The sequence below is a fragment of the Typopeltis vanoorti genome, chromosome 6, assembly GCF_054136105.1.
Source record: "Typopeltis vanoorti isolate ZY-2024b chromosome 6, IOZ_Tvanoo_1.0, whole genome shotgun sequence".
NCBI lineage: Eukaryota > Metazoa > Arthropoda > Arachnida > Uropygi > Thelyphonidae > Typopeltis > Typopeltis vanoorti.
The window spans coordinates 158,204,776-158,221,163 of NC_143554.1; the positions used below are offsets into that span (position 1 = coordinate 158,204,776).

Below are 16,388 nucleotides of genomic sequence, written 5' to 3' on the forward strand. Positions count from 1 at the left end.
TGGGAGATTTCAACTATGGTAGCATTGATTGGAGTGAAGAGAGGACACACGGGAGGAAGGAACTGGATTTTATGCGGTTATTAAGGGATAACTATCTGCGACAGCATGTAATGGAAAATACTAGAGATCAGAGAGTGCTTGACCTAGTAATTACATCTGAGGATTTGGCTGTAACAAATATGACCACATTGCCACCAATCGGTGAGAGTGATCATAGGGTCTTAACTTGGGAGGTGGCTAAAGGTGTAGAATTTTCAATTAAGACAGGGTACATGTGGAATTATCGGGCTGGAAAGTATGACAAGCTTAGGAGTTTGATTGGTTCAGTGCCATGGCATGTACAACTGCAAGGACTAGAAGTTGATAGTGCATGGGAGGTAGTTAAGAAGTGCTTGCATGAAGCAATGGCTGACTGTATACCTAGAGTCCGAATAATAAATCAGGTAGGGGTTAAATGGATGAATAACACCATTAAGCTTGAGTTGCAAAAAAAGAAACAACTATGCAGGGAATTTAAGGAGAAGGGTGACCGGCAGGCACATGAACGGTATAAAGCGCAGGCCAGAAGGGTGACGAGTGTGGTAAGAAAAGCAAAAAAGGATTACGAAAGAACATTGGCCATGCAGGCTAAAGAGAATCCTAAACAGTTTTTTAGATATGTAGCAAGTAAAAGGAAAAATGTACATGGCAGATTGATTTTAAAGAATGCCGATGGTAGGGAGGTAAATGAATCAGTTGAGATAGTTGAGTTACTGAGTGAGCATTTTGCAAAAGTATATCATCCAGGTGGTGACATTGCAGAAACGAATAAACCAGTAGATTATACGGGAATTGTGGTTAATGAAGTGGAGGTGAGTAGTCTATTGCATAACCTCAATGTCAATACATCTGTGGGATTGGATGGTATACCAGCTCGTGTTGTACGAGAAGCAGCTAATGAATTGTCAGTACCCTTGACCATTTTGTTTAATTTGAGTCTCGGGTCTGGGTTAGTCCCGAGCGGGTGGAAAGAGGGGAAAATAGTTCCACTGCATAAAGGTGGTTCCAAGACTGCTGTTGTAAATTACCGACCGATTAGCATATCAATAATCATTGTCAAGGTCTTAGAGAAATTAGTCAAGAAAAGAATACAGGATTGGATAGATGAAAATGGGATATTGTATGGGGGACAACATGGTTTTGTGAAGGGTAGATCATGCCTCGGTAACTTGCTCACGTTTTATAACACAGTGACGGCTGAACTGGATAGGGGTAATGGGTTTACAGTGATACTACTGGACCTTGCCAAGGCCTTTGATAGGATACCACATGGAACCCTAATCAGTAAACTGGAGCAGATGGGTATAGATATAGGGTTGGTGAGATAGATAAGAGGGTGGTTGAAGGAGAGATATCAAAGAGTGGTTTATTCAGGAGTGGAGTCTAAAAGACGTCTTGTGACTAGTGGAGTGCCACAGGGCTCTGTTCTTGGACCACTGCTTTTCAATTTGTTCATCAATGATATTGGAAAGGATCTGAGAGGAAGTGTTCACTTGTTTGCTGATGATGCAAAGTTGGGTAGAGCAATTGTGAGTGCACAAGATGTCAAAATTTTACAGGATGATTTGGATAGTTTGGAGGACTGGGCTAGGAAAAATGGATGTCAATTTAATGTGGCAAAGTGTAAGGTTATGCACTTTGGGGTGAAAAGAATAGCAGCAGTATATCGCATTGGTGGAATCATACTCCAGGAGATTGATGAGGCCAGGGATTTGGGAGTGTTGGTGGATAGGGAGTTGAAGTTTAGGGGGCACATTGCAAAAGTAACTAAAACAGCTCACCAAATCACTTGGCTTCTGAAAAATACTTTAACATGCAGAGACGAACAAGTTGTTGTTCCTCTGTATCGAGCCTTGATAAGACCCCATCTGGACTTCTGTGCCCAGCTATGGGCACCAGGGTTTCTTCGTGATGGGGTGGAAGTGGAGAGGGTCCAGAGACGAGTGACCAAGATGATAGCAGGTCTGTGGAATGAACCTTATGAGAATAGGTTGAAGATTTGTGGGTTGCAGACATTGGACGATAGGCGAAGGAGGGGTGATATGATTGAGACATTCAAATTACTGAAGGGTTTTTATAAGATTGATCCAGAAGATATTTTTGAAAATATGACTGGTGGTGGGAGGACTAATGGCCATGCATGGAAGCTGGGCAAGAGCGTGGTTGACAAGGGTGTTAGAGCTAGATTTTTTACTTGGAGAGTGGTAAATGAGTGGAATAAGCTTCCAGAGCCTGTTGTGGGTGCTACGACCGTGAATGAGTTCAAGGCAAGGTATGATAGATACTGTGTGAATGTTGAATAGTTGTTCTTGACATGATGTTAGGGCCTCCCTCGATAAGTCTGTCGTCTCCTTGGAGTTTCCCGGAACAACAATAATAATAATAATAATAATGTTTTAAGATATCTTCCTCCTTCCACTGTTTCATTGTGTTGACATTATGGATGATTTTAAATATTTCATTATTCTCCTTTAACAACGTACACCTTTCAATTAGAGATGATAGAGTACTATCTAATATTGCAAAAAAGAAGTGTATTTTAAAATGATCTTTTGTACTAGTTAGAAGTTCATTATAACCAAACTTTCTTTTCTTTTTTCAATATCTGGAAAAACTGGTTCTACATTCCAAATATCTGCCATCTTCTTTTCAGAATTAATGACACTTTCAAAATTTTGATCTGTCCTGTAATCTGTTAATTCTTTTTTAATTTGTTTAACACATTCAGTAACTCTTTGTATATTAAATAAAGGATTTTGCATAATTTTACTGACATTAGTTTTTGTTAAAATATCATCAAATTCCTGATATATACCCTCAACAGGTGTATAGGATACAATAGTACTACATGAAAAATTTACATCATTACTAACTTCCTATCTACAATTTTCCTCTAAATCAGTCTGTTACCTGTCAAGACTCCAATATTATCAGGTCTTATATTTCTGTTTTCTAAGGCACTCTGGGTGTTTTTCCTGCCAACCTGGCAGAGAACACTTGTTTTCCTAATCTTTCCTTTTCCATTCTGCTTAAGTGACCATACCACCTGAGATTAGATCTGCTAATGCATTCCTGGATGTGACAACATCAAGTTCTCTCTCCTAATATCCTCGTTTTTAAAATAATATTGCCACTGATGCCATCTGTTCATGCCCTTAATCTTTTTCAGGACTCTCATATCTGCGGTCTCTAGTCTTTGGTCAAGTGTTTTACTTCTAACCCAGCTCTCAGATCCATAAATTAAAATTGGTTTAAACACTGTCTTGTATACAGCTAATTTAGTGTTTTGGCTAATTTTTCTCTTATTCCATATAAATTTATTCAGTTGGCTTCCTACCATACTAGCTTTGTTGATTCTGTTGTCTATTTCCATATTTAACTTACCATCTTCACTAAAAATCTTGCCTAAGTAGCTGAAATGTTTTACTTATTCTATAGGTTCTCCATTCACAATGCAGTTGATCTTTTCAATGTTTTTGCCTATTTTCATTGTCTTTGTGTTTCTAATGCTGACCTTCATATCATATATATTACAACAGTTATTCAATTTAGTCAGAGAATCTTGCAGACTTATAGCAGATTTATTTAGAAGTATCCAATTTTGATATCAGGTTTAATACCGCTTTCCTTCATAATGTGATCCATATAAATAATGAATAAGAGAGGGGATAATGTACATCCTTGTCTCACACCAGATTTAACATTAAACCATCTTCCTGTAATTCCTTCATTTCTAACTGCTGACTTATATCTCAAATAAAGACTAAGTATTGCCTGATATAATGCCCCATTAACTCCATATAACTGTAGCATTCGAAATAGCTTCTCTCTTGGCACCTTGTCATATGCCTTTTCCAGATCTACAAAATTTAAATACAGATCTTTGTTATATTCCCATGATTTCTCAACTATCTGTCATAAAGTGAAAATCTGATCCTGACAGCGTCTATTTTGCCTGAATCCAGCTTGTTCTTCACCAAGCTTCTCTTCCACAATCCTACTTAACTGTTTCCCAAGTACCTTACCAGGAACACTCATTAATGAAATGCCTCTGTAATTCTCACATTCAGTTTTATTTCCCTTTTTATATATGGGTACTGTGAGAGCTCTACTCTAATTATTATTATTATTATTTGACACCTCCAGGGAGTCCAAGGCCTCATTGAGGGGCAACTACACCATAACTTCGTCTCCACCATTCAATCACCAACTGACTTCAAGTACACCACCGCCATCTACCACCAACCACCACTGGTATTTCCACAGACAATCACAAACATCCATGGCCACGGTGGGATTTGAACCTGTAGCCTTTGGGCTGGAGAGTGGATACGCTATCCACTCAGCCAACCAGGCCAGCTCAGCCTGGCCAAGCCATCAAAAGCCATTTCAGGCTTTTGATGACTTTTTCTACTTCAAGTATGGATATGTATTCCTGAATGAATGCCTGGTCAGTGTTTTTTACCACTGTGCTGTCATCGCTGCTTGTTTTAAAATATCATGCCATATAATAATTGAACAAAGAAATTTTAATGACATAATTTTTAAAACCAGATTATTAGCTTGCACTCTTGATTCGATAACTTTAGTTGTGTCTTCAGTTATTTCCAAGAGTGCTTGATAAATTTCATTTATGTTAATTTTAAGGGGCTTGATCACATCTATACAGCTTTCCCATCTTGTATTTGACAAGATTTTTAAATTTTGAATTTAAATTTCGAATCTAAAGTTAAATTTTGAATATGATAATTCAGTTATAGTCCATTGCTTAGTAGAAGCGGAAAAATCAACTATTTCAAAAGATTTGCCATGTCATTAACTACTAAATTTAATGTGAGTATAGAATATGGAACAAAGAAAGTTTCATGTTTTAGGTTTAATGGGATATTTTCAGCACTGGGAAAGGATTAAATCTAATTTTAATGCTTCCAATATTTTGTCTCAGTCACTGAGACATCTTCAGGGATTACAAATAACTTTTGTAAGAACATACTCAAATGCAATACAATACTAAATGTAAGACGTGGGTGACTCTAAAGTCCTATCTAGGTGGTGTGCCCTCAATGGGCATTTGTAGGTGGCCTAGGATGTAACGTGGGATCTCTGATAATTAATGTTTCCCAAATTTTGGGAAGTTTTATGCAACCAAAAATCCACAAACCTAATTCCCTCCTAAGACTTGTACTAGATGCTACTGATGCACCTTGCTACAAACTGTCAAAGCAGTTGTCTAACTCTCTGACCTCCGTTACAGTTGACCACAACTGTTTCAATTAAAACCTTCATTGAAAATCTAACTTTAAATAATACAGATATATTGGTAAGCTTTGACATCACCTCATTGTTTACCAATATTCTCCTAAATGACACCTTAACGCTCTTAAAAAACGTTTTCCTTGTGATATCTTAGAGCTCATATCCTTTGCCATCAATTTTGGTTATTTTCTTGGAAGAACAAAATCTACAAACACATAGAAGGAACCACTATGGGCCCCCCTCCCTCCCTCTTGCCAATTTTTACATGGAAGATTTTGAAAAACAAGCCATGGAGTCATCCTTCCCCTCTCAAACCTTCTATCTGGCTAAGATATGAAGCTGTGTTCTCTATTTAGCCTCATGGCCCAGACTCCTTCCTCAGTCACCTCAATAGCCTACATCCAGTTTATGATGGAAGAACACACTCAAATTTTTAGTTAAAATATCACCCATATAATAATTGAGCAAAGAAATTTTAACGACATAATTTTTATGTCGTTTAAAACAAGATTATTAGCTTGCGCTCTGGATAACATTAGTTTACTCTTCCCAGACACCTTAGTAACATGCCTTCTTAATGGTAACCTTTCTTTCTCTGTATATAGAAAACCTACTCACACACAGGCAGATACATTCACAAACTCTAATACCACCAGCCCTCTCAACAATATGGCATTATTAAAACTAACCAATAGAGCCCACAAGCTTTGTTCCAGTGGAACCTTCTTTTCAACCGAACTTAACAACATACACAACACCGTCCTTTGCAATGGCTACAGCAATTACAGAATTAAAAAATAATCAGTTCCTCCCCCTTTCCCTGGCTGTCTCTTCAAAAGGACTTCAGAAATGCCATCACTATGTCCTACATCTGTGGCACGTCAGAAAAAATAGCCAAGTCCTAAAAAAGTACAACCTCCACACAGCGTTTAAGCCCCACCATAAACTTACTACCCTTATCCATTCCACCAAAGATCAGCTCCCTCCTCTCTCAGTGCCTGGAGTACTGTGTTCCTGCAACCTGGCTTCAGACAGATCAGCAACCATTCATTTAGAAGAACACAAATCATACATCTGCAATCATGACTATGGTCAATTTGGCCTTGCAGACCATGTTTTGGATGCAATCTACAGAACCTCCTGGAGAAAAACCATCATGCGCCATCATAGTAAATTCAAAAAAGAAATACTGTTTTTAGAATCAGTGGCGGCAAACAGAAATCATCTGAATTTAAATAAGTATGGTTGCATAAAACTTCCCCAAATTTGAGAAACATTAATTATCAGAGATCCCACGTTATATCCTAGGCCACCTGCAAATGCCCATAGAGGGTGCACCACCTATATAGGACTTTAGAGTCACCCATGTCTTTCATTTAGTATTTGAGTGTGTTCTTACAAAAGTTATTTGTAATCCCTGAAGATATCTCAATGACTGAAACAAAATATTGGAAGCATTAAAATTAGTTTTAATCCTTTTCGCACTTTTGAAAATATTCCATTATACCTCCAATATAATGTCTTCCACCACTTAAGCCTCAACACATGAACAAAGAAAGCTTTAGAATTTGTTTCAGTAATTTTTTGTTAAAGTTTGTTATGCCTACCACACATATTCACACCATTGTCATATCCTTGGCTGTAAATTAAAATATTGAGATTCAGCGATTGTACATGATTTTAAATAAATTCATGTAATCCCTGACCAGTCATTGTCCTCAACAGCACATAATTCCCCAAAAAATGTTCACGAATTTCTGCTATGTTTTTATTTTTGTTATGCTATACAAATCTAATAACCAGAGTTAATTGTTCCGTTTAAGTTATGTCTGGAGTTGTATCAAGAATTATCGAGTAATATTTTGCATTTTGGACTAGGATTATATTACAGGTTTCTCTCGAAAAACAGTCAGTACATAAGATCATGCAAGATGGAATAACACAATGACAATACCAGAAGCATGCAACTACGGCTATACTATGCCTAAATGAATATAGGCTCGATATATCATATGAACATTGAATATATAATTCTGGGATTCCTTAAATGGTGCCATAAAAATAAATTTTATTATGCATATAATCAATATATATGCATAATAAAATTATATAAATATACTTTATATAATTATATAATCAATATTAATTATCGATATCCTTCTCATCCAATACCTGATACCATGTCACAAAACCCAGCATATCCCTCAAGAGGTCATAATGTCCTGCTTTGTAGTTCAGCATGTAATTTTTTTTAAATGGAACATTCATAAACTTAGCCACTTCCCAAGTAAGAACCATATGATCACTGTCACCAGGCAGAGGCAGAATAGTTATGTCTTTACTGACCCCCCGACACTCTAATCAGATCTTAACACTCTCTGACCTCGAGTTCCTTTTATCACATACTGCTTGAAGAAGTTGTCTCACAACAGCTCATTAAATTCAGCTTCATTCTTCTCGTGCAATTTCATAGCTACCAGTCAATTTCAGGATCATTAAAGTTCCCCATTATGATTACTCTTTGCGCACCATAGTATTTATTTGTCAATGCATTTCTTCATCACTAGCAACCGATCCCCCAGGTTTCTAACAACACCCCACTGTGTATTTAATTTTGTTAGATTCCGCCTCACACCAGATGGCTTCAAACTCACTGCCACATGAAAAATTGTTACAAGTATTGCAGTCATAGGTCTCAACTCTAACTGGATTCAAGACATGTGATATCATTAACAGCATGCCCTCTCGTCTCCTGTTTGTCCTTCCTAAAATACTGTATTTTTTGCACTCTATACCAGTTAGTATATTTGCTTCTGATAGCTAATTTCACTAATGCCTACAACATGAAGTCCCAATATGCTACCTAAGGCCACAAACTCACCTCCTTTGTTTCTGATACTCCTAGCATTCATGTACAAACATAATAAATTAATTACCTGCATGCTGTTTTAAGGATATGTGTGACATAAGACTGAATGATAAATGCACGTAAACACAAGAAAGATATTTAATTAACCAAATATTTCGATCTGGAAATAGCAGACCATCTTCAGTGGTATTACAAGAACAGTTTTAAAAAATACAAGCTAGAATACTAACAATAGATCGTTAAAAATAGAACACGGCACATGATGTTATATCACTAAGTATTAAGTATAAAATGGAACATTTTGAAGTAGAGACATGATTGAAAAAAAAAAAAAAAAAAAAAAAATTAATGAGTGATATTGATTAGACTTTCCCAGATTTTTGATATAGATATACAGTCATTACGATTCAGGTTGGGAATGATGGAGTAAGGCCTCCACGCTTTCCTTGAACAAATGTTCAAACCTATAACAGGATCTATGTAAGAGGCGAGTCCTGGACCAAAAGATGCTGTGGTCATTTTCAATCCCGTGTCGAGCCAATCCAGACTCTTCAGGTTTGTTGTGAAGAATGGAGGATTGATGTTCTTGGATTCTTTTTTCAAGAGAACGTCCAGTCTGTCCAAAATAGGAAAGTTCACAGTTGCAAGGAATTTGATAAACTCCAGGAAGAGATAAAGTTGAGCATTTGTCTTTAGGAGAAGGAAAATGAGAAGACAATTTGTTGATAAGTGAATATGTAGTTGTTAAATGATATTTCTTTAAAATTCTTGCGATAGGTTCTGAAATACTGGAGATATAAGGAATAGGCACTCGACATATTGAAACTTTGTTGTTTTGTGGAGGATTATAAGAATTGAGAAGATGTTGAGTACTTTTTTTAGAAAAGCCATTGAGTTTCATGTGGTGTTGGATAGTAGAAAGTTCTTTCTGTAGATAATCAAAAGTAGAACAATTAGTTTTGGCTCTTCTGATGAGGCATTTTATAATTCCTGTTTTTTGACATGGATGATGGGCTGATTCTTTAATAATATAACGACCTGTGAACGTTGGTTTCACTGTAGTTGTAAGAATATTTGAAGGTGACCAGATGAGGAGAACGTCTAAAAAAGATAACTGGTTGTTTTCTTCTATTTCCATAGTAAACTTTATACGATGATGCAAAGAATTAATACTGTTTAAAAAAGAAGGTAAAGAGTTTTTGCTGTGAGGCCAAATAGTAAAGATGTCATCTATATATCTTACCCAAAAAGATGGTTGAGGGAAAATAGATGAGAAGAGAACTTTTTCTAAATGTTCTAAATAAAAGTTGGCTAAAGCAGGAGAAAGAGGACTTCCCATGGCCGTTCCTTCTACTTGGCTGTAAAATTTATTTTGACATACGAAATATCCAGAATGAATTACGAAATCTAATAGTTTTATAATGTCTTGAGGAAAGATGTCAGCAAGTAATTTTAAAGTTTCCTTGCGAGGTACATTGGTATATAAAGATTCTATATCAAAGCTAACTATAAGATCTGTAGGTTGTAATGAGACATTTTTTAATTTTTGTAAGAAATCTGAGGAGTTTTTTAAAAATGAATTAGAGTTGCCAATGTAAGATTTCAATAATTTAGCTAGATATTATTTTGGACAGACTGGACGTTCTCTTGAAAAAAGAATCCAAGAACATCAATCCTCCATTCTTCACAACAAACCTGAAAAGTCTGGATTGGCTCAGCACGGGATTGAAACTGACACAGCATCTTTTGGTCCAGGACTCGCCTCTTACATAGATCCCATTATAGGTTCGAACATTTGTTCAAGGAAAGCGTGGAGGCCTTACTCCGTCATAATGACTGTATATCTATATCAAAAATCTGGGAAAGTCTAATCAAGATTACTCATTATTTTTTATTTATTTATTTCTTCAGTCATGTCTCTACTTTAAAATGTTCCATTTTATACCTAATACTTAGTGATATAACATCACATGGTGTGTTCTATTTTTAACGATCTGTTGTTAGTATTCTAGCTTGTATTTTTTAAAACTGTTCTTGTAATACCACTGAAGATGTTCTGCTGTTTCCAGATCGAAATATTTGGTTAATTAAATATCTTTCTTGTGTTTACATGCATTTATCATTCATTGTTACACATGCTTTATAGATCTGAACACAGAATCGTTTTTTTTTTCTCTCTCTTCAAATCATTAGGAAAGGATTAAAAAATAATTTTAATGCATCCAACATTATTACTATTATTAACTGAGACTGCAGGGAGTCGGGGACTCATTGAGGGAGGCTATAAATCACTCAAACCAGCTATCATACCTTCTCTTAAATTCATTCACACTAGAGGCACTCATTACCCCTAAAGGCACTCACTTCTCTGCGAGACAAAAAACCTAGCTGTTACCCATTTCTTGACTGTGAACAAACTTAACTTTCATGGATGTCCCATGTTCTCTCCCTACCTTCCATATAATGAAAAATTTCATCAGATGATATCCTATAACAACCATTCAAAAGTTTATAGCCCTCTATCATATCACTCCTCTTTCAATCTGAATCCTGGTTACCATATCTAATTCTGATAGCCACGTTTCACTAATGCTAACAATCTTAGGCCACATCATATTAAATAAAGCAACGAACTCAACCCATTTGTTTCTGATGCTCCTGGCATTTTTGTATAGACAATAAATTACCACCTAGTCTATTCTTATGATTAGATATGCAATCTATTTTTGGCCTTGTTGTAGAACTTTCTCTTTTTCCTCCCCAGACATACTTAAAAGGTCCAAACCCAAAGCATATTTTCCACCCCTTTGCCATATACATAACCATGTTCGAAGACATTCATACCTTTATCATGTTTGCATACCATAGCTGAACTTTCTCACATATTTTTCCCTTGATCTAAGATCAGCTCTCTCTCTCTCAATGAAGCTGTTTCAATGCATTGAACCAGCTTCCTTTCCCCCCCCCTCCCCTTATTCCATCTGTGTATTCTTCAGAACAAGCTTCCTCATGCTGTTTTTCCCAAAGGCTGCAATTCTCAGCTTTTCAAGAAACTTAATATTTTTTCTTTCTCCTTAAACACTTTCCCTCTCTCTCTCACACACACACACACACACACTTTTGTAATATAGGTCTTGTGATGACTTATCTGTTGGATTAATATATCAAAAAAAAAAATTAATTACCATTAATATATTTTTTTTAATATATTAATCCAACAGATAAGTCATCACAAGACCTATTAGCATTACCCAGTCCTTGGGTAATGCTAATTGAGCTAAAACTAAGTGTTAGACTGGCATGTCTTAGCCAGTCTAACACTTAGTTCTCCTGGCTAAGACATGCAGTCATACAATACTGATTTTTCTAATTTTATTGATGATGCTGACAAAAAACTGGGATTTAGCCTTAAGATGTGTCAACTGAATATTGAGGGAATTAACAGATCAAAATGTGACTATCTCTGCAAAATATTACAAGAAAATAACATTGACCTTGTGCTTCTTCAAGAAATGCATGCTGTAAACGAAGACGACCTTAAAAGAAGAGGAAAATAACTGGTTACACTCTGATTGGTGCTACATACCACTGGAATTATGGCATTGCAACGTATATCAAGGATGATATAGAAAATGCTTCTGTCCTGACAATGAGATGTGATAACGATACTCATCTTGTGAGGGTGAACGTTCAGAACATGACAATAGTCATTGTCTATAAACCTTCTTTAACATCTTGGTCTATAGATGTGATACCTACTTATCAACATCCAACAGTATGGATTGGTGATTTTAATAACCATCATGAAGAATGGAAGTACCGTGATAACAATGACTGCGGTACTACCCTCGTTCAATGGGAGGAAATAAATAATATACACCTTGTATTTGATGCCAATGATAGAAACACCTTTAGATCATCAGCATGGCAAACAGAGTCTAATCTGGATTTATGTTTTGTTTCAATAAACACAGAAGGGCAACCATTACCAGCAAGACGATACGTACTTTTTAACTTCCCACACAGTCAACATTGACCGGTGTTACTGGAAATTGGTATGACACTACCTATAGCAAGATAATTTCCACGACCACATTGGAATTTTAAAAAAGCAAAGTGGAGAAATTTTGCGAATGAATTGGATAAATGTGTTCATTGGATACCTGCTAGAGTTGCAGAGTACAAGAGCAACTGCGAAAAAATATATCCCTAGAGGTTACAGAAAGATTATGTCCCTGGATGGAATGAAGAGAGAGAGTGATCATCTCTACAGAGAGTTCCTGAAAAGGGAAGATCCTGAATTAGCAGATAAATTACTACATAGCCTGAACTCATCTCGAAAAACAAAAACCTTGACTTCAAACAATCAAGTAGAAAAGCTTGGAATCTTCTCCAACAACTATCCACAACTAATCTACCTAATAAAAAAAGCACAATTATCTCTCCTGAGAAAATAGCTAATCAAATCATTAATATGTCAAGGGCACCTAGGGACCATGAACATACCAAGAAAATTAAAAAAGAACTTAGAGCTTTAAAAACAAATGCCCCTGCTTTCTCACAATATGCCTCAATCTTCACTATAGATGAAGTAAAAGCTGTCATAAAAGATATCAAAGCAGGCAAAGCCCCAGCTTCGATGGTGTCCATCCAGAATTTCTGATTAATAGCAGGCCAAATACTATAAAATGGCTCTGTGAATTCTTTAATGATATATTATTGACTGCCCGACTACCTAGCCAGTTTAAGAAGTCAAAAATAGTTGCTATTCTTAAACCTGGAAAACGAAAACCACCCCAGAAGGCAAAAATTTACAGACCTATTGCTTTATTGAGTTCCACCTATAAAATGTTAGAATGCCTTCTGTACAACAGATTGTCCATACCAATAATGCAGCATGTCCTGATTGAACAAGCTGGTTTTAGAGAAAAACATGATTGCTGTGATTAAGTGCTGACTCTAACATCATGCATAGAAGCTGGATTTCAGAAGCAAGAAAACACATCAGCTGTCTTCTTAGACCTAACATCTGTCTTCTTAGACCTAACAAATTTCTTAGCATTGTCCCATGTAAATGGACTGCACACTTAATTTCCTCCATACTTACTGAACATTTCTTTCAAGTTATATTAGGAAATAAAATGTCCCAACAACAAAAACTTAATAATGGTCTTCCACAAGGGTCAGTATTGGTACCCTTACTTTATAACCTATACATATATGACTTGCCTGCTACCATCTCATGCAATTTCTGTTATGCTGATGACACTGTAATTGCCATTCGACACAAAAACATGAGTCAGGCTGAAGACGTACTTACAAAAGATCTGAAAACAATAGGTGAATATTACAAAAAATGGAGGCTCCAGCTCAATCCAGACAAAACAGAAGTATCAAGCTTTCACCTTAATAATCACATGGCAGATGTCAGTTTATATATTTTCTTTGAAGGATGTTTACTACGACACAATAAGTTTCCAAAGTACTTGGGCATGATCCTGGACCGCATGCTCTCTAACCAGCAACACCTAACAAATGTTTCTGCTAAGTTAAGAACCCGTAACAACATAATACAAAAACTAATAGGCATGACATGGGGAGCAACAGCTGATAATCTGCGGATTACAGTTCTTGTCTAGTTTTCTCTGTTGCCGAATATTGCTCACCAGTGTTTCTAAATAGCACACATGTTAAACTTGTTGATAGCCAACTAAATAATACAATGAGACTGATTTCTGGCACAATTAACTTTCAGGTCTTAGCAACATTCTTCCACTGAATCTGCGCAGGACTAAGGCTCTCTTACAGGAGTATAAGAAGATCTTGGAGAACACAGCCCTACCAATACATTTAGATCTCCCAGACTTAAGTGTATGACAATTGAGATCAAGACATCCACCACTACAATTAGCCCAACTACTACTACAATCTAACTTTGACCTGAAGCAAAAGTGGCAAGAACAGTGGGAGAGCCAGACAGGTGACATCATGAAATTTTCTCTCAAAGAATTACAAGAAAGTTTTGATGCTTGCTCACACCTCCCACGAAAATCTGGACTCAGCTTAATAGAATACAAACTGGTCATGGTGTATGTGCTGACATGCTTTTTAAATGGGGTAAATGACCATCCCCCCAATGTGACTGTGGAGCTCAAAGACAAACTATGGACCACATTGTGACTCAGTGTTATCTCAGAGCATATTCAGGAGACAAATTAGACTTTTTAAGTGCTATACCCGAAACTATGAACTATCTGACCAATATGGATGTAACCATTTAATTTTATTGGTTTTTAAAATGACTTTTGACTTTTAATTTTATATGTTTTTAAAGTGAAAGTGTATTGTACTGCATGTTTTGTTATTCATGCCTTAAGAATAAATAAATAATTAAAAAAAAAAGCTGGTTCATCATTTTGTTACATGAAGAACTCACTGTTCACACTCTCACTACCCAATCAGACTATGCATATCACCCTCCATGCAAAAGCCACCCCTCTTAGTCACTTCCATTCGTACCTTCAGGGCTTCATATGGTCCCCCTTACTATAAGAGGAATGACCTCCTTATTTCCGTATGTTAGTGTGTCTTCTCTAATGAAGTACCCAGAAACCCAGGTGACCGATTTGGTCACATGGGTTTCTTGGGGACCAGGAGGTGGTCGAAAGGATTCAGAGACGAGTGACCAAGATGGTGACAAGTCTGTGGAATACTCCCTAAGAGGATAGGTTGAAGGTTTGTTTGTTACAAAGTTTAGTTGATAGGCAGAAAAGAGGGGACATGATAGAAACGTTTAAGATATTGAAGGGGTTTTATAAAATTGATGAAATTGAAATTTTTCAACAAAGAGATAAATAGAGAACTAAGTGCCATCCGTGGAAGTTGTGTAAGAGTGTGGTTAATACAGGTATGTGGATCAGATTTTTTACATGGAAAGTGGTGAGTGAGTGAGTGGAATGGATTGCCAGAATTGGTTACGAGTTCCCTGACGTTGAATGGATTCAAGTAGAGGTATGATAGGATTTGAGTATCCTGCGATGAGTCTCCTGACTCCATGGAGATGCAGTAAAATAATAATAATGAAGTAATTCTATGAGCTGCCTTGGTTGCTTTTGCAATACCCTCTGAAATTCAAGTCCCTATCCACAATCACTTCCATATCTAGTTGGTTTCCTCGAGTATGAGTTCTGTCAATGTGGCATACAACTTATCTTTGTATCCCAAAATGCATAACTTTATACTTTTCCGTATTTAACTGGCATCATTATCTTGTTGACCTATTTAAATCAATCTATTCTCTGCATTGCTTTCATTACAATATCCAATTTTGCATAATCAGCAGACAACCTGGTATTTCCCCTCAAATCATTTCCTGCATCATTCCTGTATTATCATTGATGTACAAATTAAACAGCAGTGATATAAGCACAGCATTTGTAGTACACCACTAGTCACACCTGCTCCTGGATTCCACTCTTCCATATACTACTTTCATCCCTACTCATCAGTCATCCTCATTTGCTCCAGTTTGTGTAATAAATTTCCATTTGATGTTAAGCACCTTTGCATCACATTCCCTTTATCATATTATAAAAAGGGAATTGTCAAGTGAGTCAATAACTTAGGCATGAACACACAGTATAGCTTTAGAAAGTTATACTGTCCCTATAGAGTATAGCATCATTGTTATCCACTTAGTTCTGAATTTTGTCTCTTCTTTTTCCAGTTATCACCACCACCACCACTACTGAAATACTGATTAGTCTATAATTTACCATTCTTGGAGCCTTTGTGCAGTTGGGCTATTTTGCCCTCCTTCCATTCCCTTGGGACTTTAATAAAGCTGAGGCTTCAATAAAATAGACTGGCCAGAGGCAATGCCAGTTCTTTTGCACATTATTATCATATGTGGGCTGACATGACAACTAATCCTATGGCCATATTTGTATTGAGTTTCTGCAATATCATAAGTACTTCCATTCATCAAATTCTTGACATGTACTCTTAAGAAGTGTACAGGATATGATAGTACTGTATGAAAAGTTACATCATTACTAACTCCTGATCAACAGTTTTCCCCCAAATTAATTTATCTGTCATCAGCGTATAGTTGTGTGGACGTGATGTTTAGGGCCTCTCTCGGTGAGTCTAAGGACTCCCTGGAGTCACCCATAATAATAATAATAATAATAATAATAATAATAATAATAATAATAATACTCCC

At 36.5% G+C, this 16,388-nt stretch overlaps 1 protein-coding gene across 3 annotated transcripts in view; it reads left to right on the forward strand.

Moving 5' to 3' along the window:
- LOC150106148 (histone H4-like) overlaps window positions 1-16,388 on the forward strand; it is a 214,436-nt gene that overhangs the window by 178,594 nt on the left and 19,454 nt on the right. The gene's annotated exons all lie outside the window — the stretch shown is intronic.